The following is an 11,396-nucleotide window of genomic DNA, read 5'->3' on the forward strand; positions in this document are numbered from 1 at the left end:
CAAACACAAAAAAGTACAGGAAATCTGTCCACATACTAAAGACCCAAAGAATCAAGCTGAGGGCCTAGATCCCATGGCAATGTCCTGCATGAGTCTAGCTAAAAACCTAGAGTCCATGACAATACCCACAAGTCCAACTGGAGGCCTACCTAGAGCCCACAACAATGTCTCATGCAAGTCTGCTTCATGGATCTGCGCTAGGAAGGTCCAAACTTCAACAGTGGAAGCTAGGACGTCTGGTTTAGAGGGATGAAGGATCTGTGCCGGTAGGTTGAGGGATGTGCACTGAAACGAGGAAGCAAATCAAGGTAAGAACCAGAGCTCCCCGCAAAAAGTACCATGGCCATCCTCAGCAATAACAAGCTCTTCTGATGATAACAGTAAATTCATATCAGGAAGCCAGTAAGATAAGTTTTTGGAGATTGAACAGCACACCATCTTCCCCATTGGAGCCAGGAAGTGATGCTCAAAGTAAGGACCAGAGCTCCCCAAAGTGAACCACAGCCATTCTCAGGAACAACAAGGTCCTAAGCTCCTCTGCCGGTGAGAACAGCCAAGTTCTTACCAGGAAAAAAGCTTGACAAGTTCCTCTAGGAGAACCAAGGGCAACAAGAGAACCAGCACCACACAGCTCTCTCCACACCCAGCACCATACTGATTCGGTTCAGTGCGGTGTTACCGGTTGACCACCAGTCTTCAATCCACCACAAGGGGTGACGCTGTGGAGAGGAGAGCAAGAGACAGCCAGCGGAATGAGGGAGGCGGGTCTGAACTGAAGATCAGGGAAAGAACTGGGTAAACAGCTAACGAGGGATATTCTGAAGAAAAATCATAGAACTTGAAGGCTAAACTGATGTCATGTGACCACAAGTATAATTAAGCAAAGATACTGTAAATGTCAGTGTCTAAAGGAGCTGGAGATGCCAATGCTTCGGACTCCATCAAAAGGTGAATGGTACCAACATCCAATCAGTTACGCAAAACATGGCTGATCCTGCATCTGCCTCTCTCTCGGCACTGCAACCCATCTTCCACCCACATCTGTTGGTTCTAATTCACTGCCCAAAATATCTCTCAAATGTGCATCCCCTGCTCATCTTTGCAGGAGGTGCCCTAACCTGACTCCCTTTTCTCTGCATTTCAGAAGAACCTTCTAACTGGTCTTCTATTTTGCTTCCTTTTGATTAACTGTGCCTACAACATGCATCATGACCTTTAAAACTTGACTTAAATACTGCCATTTCTTGTCTTAAAATCCCTTACGGACTTTCCATTGCTGATAATATCACAGAGTAGTTCCTCCTTACCCATGAAAGGTAGGTTTCATTTACCAAACTCTCTATATATACCATTTTTATTTGAAAAACATACCTATGATGAAGGTTGATTTATAAGCTGGGAAGAATAAGAAATTAACACTAATTAATAATAAAATAATTATAACAACATAACATGATAAAAGTTATGTGAAAGTGGTCTCTCTCTCCCTTTTTATGGTATTATACTCATGCTTCTTCTTGTTGATTGCAGGTAACTGAAACCCCAGAGCTCACGGGAGACACCTGTGTGTCCTAGAGTCCTACCACACTGGGGTGGACAGCAGGACTCCTCACCAGCCTTCCTTCGCACCCTGACTCCACACAGGCATCATTCCCGCACACGGAGAAGCTGCACCAAGCAAAATCAACGGAGATGGACCCCCAACTCAGGTCACACTTCTGTCTCCCACCCATTATCTGGTGGTGACTTAAACAATTCTTCTTCAGGAAAGATTTTTTTTTCTATCACCACACATGGTTACACCCTAGAAGTAACACCTAAGTCCAAATCAAGGCATTTTTTTTAAAAAACAAAACAACCAGGCCTTCTTGGTGCCAAAATCATGAAAGAAAAGACTAAAGGATCATCCTAGACTTAAAAGATTAAGAAGACATGTGTGATTCTGGCTTGGATCCTCAACCAGAAGACTTTGGTGAAATCAAATCAGAGCTCTAGCTCAGACAATGGTTTGTATCATGTTAATTTCCTCACTCTGACAGTTACTGTGGTAATACAAAGTTAATATCTGGAGAAGCCATGTAAAGGATGTATAGAAGTTCTGCATACTAGTTCCATGATTTTTTAGGAATCTGAAATTATTTTAAAAGGAAATGATAAAAAAATTTCAAGTAGTGCCTTTTGAAAATCAGTAAGTAAAAGGACAACAAAGGGGAAAAATGTTTGCATTGCTTGTGACAAGTATGCCTGTTACGCCTAAGCTATTGAAAACATTTGCAAAACAGTAAGAACGAGGCAAAAAGTAGAATGAAAATGAGTAAGTGACATGAACAAACCTTAAGAAACATAAGCAGCTAAGTAATCTGTGTGGAAATGTTCAAGTTCACTAATAATTATAAAGCTGAATTTCAAACAAGTACTAGCTCAGTGACAAGACTACGGCCAAGACCCTGGGTCCAGTCCCTAGCACCAAAACCAACCAAATAAATAATAATAATAAACTATGACCTTCTGCATGGTAATTTCATTTGCTTGACTGATAAAAATGTAAATGGCTAATCATAGGCGATACTGATGAAGACTGGGAGGAAATTTGCCAAGTTTTTTTCCCCCATAATATGCATTCCTATTGATAAGTTCCAATTCCAAATTTTTCCTAGATTGTCATGGCCATACCCACACAAACACACACATCAGCAGGGTTTAAAAATAGCAAAATTTTAGAAATAAAAAGAAATAACCAAAGGGAATCATTTCTTATTGAGTGTGTTGGGACACATCTGTAATCCCAGCACTCGGGGAACTGAGGCAAGAGAGTCACCAGGAGTTCAAGGGTTCCATAGTGAGTCAAGGCCAGCTTGAACTACATAGAAAGATTCTGTCTCAAAAAAGCAAAAACAAAACCAAAAGCAAAAGAACAAAAAAACCCTGGGTGGAGGGGGAAAGATAATTTTAAGTAAAGAATCTCTGTGTTGAATGAAGACATTAAAACAGGCTTATACATTTATGCACTGAACAGAAAACTGTCCAAGTTAAAAAGAAGTTGCCAAATAACATAGGACTCCATTCTTGTAGTATCAATGTATATGTATCTAATTTATGCTGGCATTTAGAGAAAAAGGTCTGGAATAGCATACTGACTTTTTTCCAATTGTCTTTCCAAGGGTGGGGTCATGAGGGGCCTTCATTTTTAATTCATTCATTTTCATACAGTTTGTTATAAATACATATCCCTTTATAACATTATACTTTTCAAACCCTTGAAGTTTTGAGTGAACGGCCACATCCAAACATTTGCCATTTGGGAGGACAGGTGACAAGATCTCTAAAACTTGCTGTTAACCTGTATTTTTTCTGATTCTGCCCTTCAAAGAAGAGGTATCATTAAGAATATGAGAAGTAGGATATCTTCCATTATGAGAACTTCAATGCAGCACTGGAATTTGTATTATAATGTTATTATGTGAAAATGTCTATGGAAATCAGGAAGAATAATTGCTTAAAACATAAAAATAAAAGGAAGAATTTGAACATAAAGTTAGATTTAATCTCTAATTAGATTTACTCAAGGTATAGCTTACTGAGTAGCCATATTAGAATCGTCTAGAAAACTCTTAAATAGAAGTCCGCTCATTCCATCCACCCCTCCTTGGTGCTGAGAGAGAGCACATTTGACTTTATTTTTTAGGATAACCTGAGAATCACTGCCTGAGTTACTGTTCTAAGGTTTTCAAAAATATTTCACTTGTTAAAAAGAAAATGACTGTATATGCTATAATAGTTATATTTCTCTCAAGATCCACATCTTGATCACTTAGATTTTTCATTAATTAGAAAATTAAGCTCCACGCCCACTTATGATTCCAAATGATTTCAGTTTTATATATATAAGGTAAGTGCTATATATAGATTCAGCAAGCCATGTCCTTGTTCCTTTAAACAGAAACATTAACAGATGAAGTTCTTATCCTCCCTTCTAATCTCATTCTATCTACCATGTTTATTTGTTCCTACTGTAAAAGATAACTTATCTCCTGTGACAATTTATAAGCCAAATTTTCAAGGACAAAACATATTGGAAAAAGAACTACGGGCAAACTACAAACCACCAAGAGACCGAAGAGTGGACCTGCAGGCCTAAATGTGTGGAGTTTCTTCTCAGTTGTTGAAAAGCACATTTCTAGAGTTAAAAGATGTGGTTCTAATGATGGGAAGATGATGGAATAGGGCATATAAAATCACAGCGCTATAGACAGCTAAGTCAGGCAGAAATCAATATGTAGTCAGAGAAAGACCGGGCCCTCAAAGAGGTCAGCATAAAGAAAAAGACATCAAGATTGTGGTGGGAAGTGCAAGAGGGAGATGCAGTGGCCGGGCTGGCCCCCCGTCTTGAGGGATAAACAGCAATTTGAAATGTCCCTATAATTAGCACCTCTTGATCCAGAAAGTCCAGACAGGTGATCAGAGCATCTGGACCCATCCCTTCCCAAAAGTGCTTTTGTTCTATGTACCCTTGTCATGTGACTTGCTTCCCTATTGGACCAGTATTAGCTAAGAAGCCGTTCCTGTAATCCTATAGGTTGACTGTAGTTTGATCCACATTGCACCCACATTGTTAACTTCCTGTACAAATTACCCCTCACAAGTAGGTGTCACTAAAAGGACACCTACTTAGGACCCCTCCTAGAAACAAAGGAACCACTATTCTTTCCCATAGTTCCAATAAAATTCTCCTTTTTCCTTTGTATCTTGGTTACTTCTCTCTAGTTGCTGAGAAAAAAATATCCAGCACCAAAAGTTAAGGAAGGAACAGTTTATTTAGCTCACAGTTTGAGGAGGTTTCAGTCCATGATCAGCTGGCTCCAAGGCAAAGTGGCACATGGCAGGGAACAACAGTTCATGGTGGCAGAAGACAGCAAAAGCAGTAAGATCAAAGAAAGAGGAGCACGGTGAGAAGACCCTGCCCCTTATACTGCATGTCGGCCACAGCCGCTTATGAGTGTAGGACTCACACTCATAACCCTAGCGTTGGACCATGAGTCATTCACAAACCCTAGAAGCCTGACTCCCTGACGGCATGAGGCTTTGGGGGGCATCCAGACTCAAGTTCTAACATTTGGTTTGTGAATGCATCCCTTGATGTTGTGACACCATGAACACAGCATATCAGTCATTTAACAGACTGGGAATTACATTTTTTTGTACATTAACAGGGTCATTACTGATTGGAATTTTCCTTCTGCTTTCAGTTAAATATGTACAGTTGATTGCTCTCATCACTGCAGTCTGAAATGCAGAATTCTAAAGAGGAACTGTGTGTTTTTCTGAACACAAGCAAATGTGAAACAGGAAGGCAGTACTCACAAAGAAGGAGGCGAAAAGGGTTAAAATGAGTCCTCTTGGCCTCCTGTTTCCAAATTAAGCCCATCAAATTGAATCATCAAGGCAAATCAACAAAATGCATACTTTGTGATGGGCCCCTCAAGAGTTATCTCTTGTATGAGACTCTGCTGAATCTTTGGGTCAGTCACTGGGATGCTATTGAAAGATCAGTACTGCAAAGATTTAAAAAATAGAACACTAAATTCACCAAACCTAACGTCCCATCACCCTTAATCAATTTTAAACTCATAAAATTTTTTAAAAAGGATTTTTTAAAAAAGAAATAGAACTGTTCAGTTAAACGATAAAATGTGTAATTTATACAAAAGGATAGATCAAAAGATGCAGAGTATATTTTAAAGATGAAATTAAAAAATTGTTTTAACTAAACTCAACTCATGTTTTATCTATAAACTTTTCACAATACCAAGAACTTTCAACTACTTGAAAAACAAAACACTGTGGCTGGAGAAAGAGCTCAGTGGCAGAACACGTGCTTAGCATGTATGAGGCCCTGAATCAGACCCCCAGCAGCACGGGAAGGAAGAGTGGGGGAGGGGAGAGAGGAGGGAGGGAAGGGGTGAGGGGAGGAGAAAAGAGAGGGGAGTGGGAAAAGGGGAGGGGGGGAGGGGGGAATAAGAGTGAAGAAAGGAGAGAAAGGGAAGCAAAAAGGTGGGAGGGAAGAAAGAAAAGAAAAACTATTACTTATAAATATCTTAAATTATAAGAACAAAAATTACAAGGATTAATGTAGTAATATCAAAATACTGAAGTCAGTGATGGCAGACTTCACTCTAGAGAAGCTCAGGAGGTCAGGCATGGTAGCACACCTCTGCAAACCTGTAAGGTCAGCTACTCCGGAGACCGAGGCAGGAGGATCCAGAGTTCAAGGCCACTTCAAGCAACTTTGAGACCTTTTCTGTGTCAAGAAAAAAAAAAAAATTAAGCCTGTATGTGTAGCTCAGTGGCAGGGTGCTTGCCTAGTAGGTGAGAGGCCCTAGATTCAGTCCCCAGCACAGCAAACAGAAAAAAAGAAAGAAGAACTGCGGGAGGAATTGGCAGATTTTATTAGGCTTCCACCTCTCCTTAAAATTTTAACTCAGAATTAGACATAATTACTCCAACAAGTCACAGAGCAGCTAAAATTTACTTTGTCTGAATAACCTGGATTAAAAAATCATTTGGAAATGTCATCATTTCTTCACCACAGCTCATAAATAGGAGATATATGAGGCTCAGACCATAGAGAGAGATGTAGAAGTTTCTCCGAATCCTTCTACACACCCCAGAATAAACACTCTGCATTGAGCATGCACAGACTTCCTGTCTGTGGCAGACAGCCATTGGCTGCAAGGAGCAATGTGTGTGCTGCACATGTCAACAGTACGGAAAGGAGAAACAAAAAATAAGACATAGACTTTTGAAGTGTATATGAAAACATGAACTGAAATGCTTCTTAATAGGGATGGAAATTATTATTTACAAAGTACCAAAATAAATTATCAAGGAAAAATAGCCCCAATATTGTGCAATAATACAGGTGCTAATTCTGTGTTGGACATGGCAATACCTGGAATCCAGCAGCCTACACTTTGCCTCCAATCTGCACCCTCAGCCTGCAGTGTAGGAGACAGGGATTCACACGGAACAGGAAAGCGGGTGTTGGAGTCAGACTGTCTGCATGCAGCCCTCAACTCTGTCAAGACACCAGCCTAGGAGTCAGTAATTTACTGGGCCTCTTCTATGTTAATTTTTTAATCTACAAAATGGTATCTGCTTCACTTTTTGCAAGGCACTATTTTAAAATTTTCATCTTTTTAACATATGTTGCTGTACTGGGGATTAAACTCAGGGCCTTTGCACTGAATTACAGCGTCAGTCTTAATTTTTTGTTTTGACTGCAAGGTCTCATTAAGTTGCTTGCTGGGTTGGAAACTTCTGTGCTCCTGCCTCAGTATCTTAGAGTGTTGGGATAAGCATTTTTTATAAATTTATTTACATGAGTATTTTTCTTCAAGCCTTTTGAGAAACAAACTAATATCCCAGAGGAAACAGAGGCTCAGAAAAGTTAGTAACCTATCCAAAGACATACACAAATAAGAAGTAGCAAAGAGATTTCGTGTTCTTAGCCACTCTCACAACCGTAAAGTAACATGTTAAATTTTATAACTGTCTCTGTATACTGCACATGTTCAATAATTGACATTGATAAGTGTTAAGAATGTTTACCACATATTCACAAAATCCTGTGAGCTCTGCAGGAAAAGAACATGGTGATAGCCGGTGCCACAGGCAGAGTGCACAATATGTTTGTGATCACACACGTGTGCTTTTTCACGTACAACAAAAAATCCTATTGCCTGACTGAAATTGCCCTGTCTCCATCTCATTATCCCTGGGATCTTAAATCATTCTCTTACCATCAGACACCTCCACCTTCACTCAGGTGGCAAAGTGTTATTACAAAAAATATTTCATCACTTATTCTCTTTCGAGGAACCCACACAGCTACTATGTCAAATCAAAATTTTATCCCTGGCTTCCAAGAATTTTAATAAATTATGGAGGGAAAATGCCTTAACTTTCATTCAGGTGCTCAAGTGTCCATTTAGCAAACAAATACAAGACATAAATGACCACATTTCATTATAAAGGGAATAGCAGTTCTTGTGTTACTTTGGAGCACTGAGCAATTTTATTTCAAGTATGTATTTTTGGACGTAGCTCAATGAAGTGAATGTTTTATTTTACTTCTATTCAAAATGAAATAAACTTGATCAGAGAAACATATGAAGAGAAGATAAAAATTTGCACTATTATTAAATACATCATTAATATCTAGGTAAATTTTATGTAGGTTTCTAATCTTTCATCTTGAAATTAGATCCTAAATCACAGATAGAATCTGTAATGTTTGCTAAATGTAGAGCTAAAATAGAAAGCAAAACACCTGAAAATTTCAGATTAAATAACATACCCATTTCCAAAAGAGTACTTTGAAAAGTTAACTAAAGCAAACCAAAACACAGGCATTTCTAGTGCTTTTAGTAACAGTTGCTTTCAGTAAACACAAGTTACTCAGTAACCACCAGCCTGAATTAATGTCTTTAAGCTAACCACATCAATAAACCAAAATAACATACTTGCATTTGAAGAGAATCAAATGAGACATGCTTTGAAGACTTAGCAACTTTCCAAATGTTCAACCAGCCTTCCACTGACATGAGGTGAGGCAGGATTGTACTAGAAGTTCCTCTGCTTTGCTTAGAAATGCAAATATTTCTGACAAAGCCACATCCAGATGTAGCTACATCCAGATCATTCCATAGTTGAATGTTCTGATGTCAACAGAGTTTCTGAATGTATACTCGCACCCAGTTGGAAAGTTCACATGTTCTGATAGCTGGAATAAGCAACTCCACAGGACTAATGCAGTGGGTTTGGTTTGGTTTGGTTTGGTTTGGTTGAGGTTGGTATCCTTCCTTCACTTGAGGAAGTTGGTCTTTTTAGTTAAATAAGTATCATCGGGGCTTCAAATTGGTGAAATGTTTGTTGAGTCCCATAAAATCATTAGTAAAAGAAAAAAGTCAATCCCAGAAGTCAATGCAGTTATGTCTGGAAGATAAAGACATTCTACAATTTGTTATTAATTTGATAATTTATTGGACAGCTGCAATCCATAAGCCCCAACGGGTAGAAAACAAGTCTAATATTTTCAGGGATAATCATGAGTCATTTATCATAGTTTCCCTTGAAAGCTGCTTATAAATCTTTCACAGGATCAAGAAACAGTTGTAACATTAGAAAGAATCACAAATTCACCAAAATAATGAAAACTCCTCCAATGATCAAATGCACCAGCCAGGAACCTGGCTGTTGGTACTAACCAGGTAACATCTGCATTATTTCCTCCTTTAGTTTGGAGCAAGAATTATCAGACTTTAACAGGCAACCTCTCATTCCCTGGGTTTTACTTGTAAGTAGACCTCGGAAGAGTACTTAGAAGAAGGATATGATTAAACTGAGTTAAATCCTATGGCCTGAGGGTAAGAAGATGTAACTATTATTAACAATTATTTAACTAGTTTTATCAGTCCTTTCCAGTAACCAGTCCTTGAGACACCCTCTCTCTAGGAATAAAACTTTTTGCTGAGGGTCCAGTCCTTTCAGTGCTCTCACCAAGCCTCCTAAGGGCAAGGAGAATCAGGTATTCAAGAGTGGAATCTCCTGACGCAAACCACTCCCTGTGTGTCTGCTGGGACAGAAAACACACATCCAGTTCATTTTCCAGGTAGGTTCCAATACTATGTCATGATTTTGCAGACTCTAGTGGAGCCAATGGGTAATACAAAGCCTACTTTTCAAAGACATTAATTTGTGTTAAAAATACACACGTATATTAATAGAACAGCCACAAAATGGCCAGTATAATCCAATTGTAGACTACATTTCTGAAGTTCATTTAGCATCCATATGGAAAGCATAAAATTGCCAATAGAAGCAAGAATTAGAGAAACACACACACACACACACACACACACACACACACACACACACACACTGGTTTAATCTCTATGTTAAAAGGTGCTGCCCATGTGCTGGGCTGTAGTTCCGTGGTACCCCGCTTGAGTGAGGCCTTAGGGTCAGTCACAAGCACTGTAAAAATAAATAATAAATCAACAAAAACTTCATTAGGCCTCAAAAACTGAAACAGGAAACCAGACATTCGGGTGTGATCTATCTGCTGAAACCAACCTATGTCCCAACCTTGACAGGTCCCTGACTCTCGAGACATGAATGACACCCTAGTGATGTCCACTGCATCTCTGGAAGTGCCGGAAGACCTAAAATTTCATTTTATTTTCAGCAATCAGCAAGAAGTCTGGAAAGCCGTGCGCCTCCTGGGCCTTACTTGAAAGATGCCTGTCTTACTGGCTACCTAATTTCAGAAAGCGAACCACCAGCCTTATCCCCGCGCAACACCAAGCATCTTTTCAATCGTCCAGATTACATGAATCATTTATTCCTAATGTCATTTTCCTCTTGGTCATCAACAGGCTGAGGTTGTTTAGAGAGTTCTGGAAACATCATGTCTTTGTGACATCCCACCCTGCATTTCACGGGGAGAGGGAGGATTCAGTGAAGGCTCCTGTTTTTCAGGTGAGAGAAAATGTTTTAAGGATCTCACAGATCAACACGAAGGTAACCCCATCGAGAAAGTCTCGCCACACAAAGCAAGGGCCAGATTTTGCACCCTCGCCCCCCCCCCCTTTACATTGTAGCCAGGGTCTGCAAATGTCTACACGCGCTCCAGACAGCATCCAAACCTGGGCAGGAGGCGCGCCCCGCGTCCCGGTGGCCGCCGGCGCCCCGCCCCTCTGCCGGGAACCGCGGCTTCCTGCCTCCCGCTCAAGGTGAAAGTAACCGGGGCGCCGGGCAGGGGCGCGGAGGCCCGGCGCTGCGCCGGCGGAAAGGAAGCGAGCGGTCAGCAGCGCGCGTCCCCCGCGCCCCGCAAGCCCGGGGCCCAGGCGCACGCACGGGCACACCCGCGGGCACCAGCGCACGCACGGGCACACCCGCGGGCCCCAGCGCACGCACGGGCACACCCGCGGGCCCCAGCGCACGCGCGCGCCGCACTCACCAGCAGCCCGCGGGGTCCGCAGCTCGCGTGGGACGGCGACCGCGGCGGCTGCTCGCGCGCGTGCGGCCGGCTCTGGCATCCGCCTGGCCGCTCCGGGCCGGGCCGCGCGCTCGGCTGGAGGGCGCTGCAGCGGGTGGGAGCGAGCCCGCTGGGAGGCGCCCCCTCGCTGGCCGGCCGCGCCTCCTCCCGGCTCTCCGCGGCGGCCGAGGAGATTTGATGGTTCCACTCTCGGGGTCCCCGCCGCCCCTCTTCTCACTGCTCCTCCTCCTCGTCCCCGCCTCCCCAGGCCGGGGCACAGCCGCGTCCCCGCGAAGCACCCTCAGCCGGCGGACTCAGAACCGCGGCAGCGCTCCTCGGGGCAGAAACTGTGGCTGCG

The 11,396-nt window shown here is 41.9% G+C and overlaps 1 protein-coding gene across 4 annotated transcripts in view; it reads right to left on the reverse strand.

Annotated features, from left to right (window-relative positions):
* Stambpl1 (STAM binding protein like 1) overlaps positions 1–11,161 on the reverse strand; it is a 42,461-nt gene extending 31,300 nt beyond the window's left edge. For 2 of the 4 annotated variants that reach the window (XM_003473795.5, XM_063239489.1), the window contains exon 1: positions 11,021–11,161. The gene's annotated coding sequence lies outside the window, so the exon portion shown is untranslated. Of the gene's footprint in view, positions 1–6,209; positions 6,299–10,706; positions 10,845–11,020 lie in introns of those variants that run through there. The other 2 variants (XM_005005292.4, XM_005005291.4) reach the window with 2 other exon arrangements.
* Positions 11,162–11,396: the final 235 nt, after the last annotated feature.

Source organism: Cavia porcellus, unplaced genomic scaffold (genome assembly GCF_034190915.1).
Source record: "Cavia porcellus strain 051 isolate PalLab524CR breed Dunkin Hartley unplaced genomic scaffold, mCavPor4.1 scaffold_28, whole genome shotgun sequence".
NCBI lineage: Eukaryota > Metazoa > Chordata > Mammalia > Rodentia > Caviidae > Cavia > Cavia porcellus.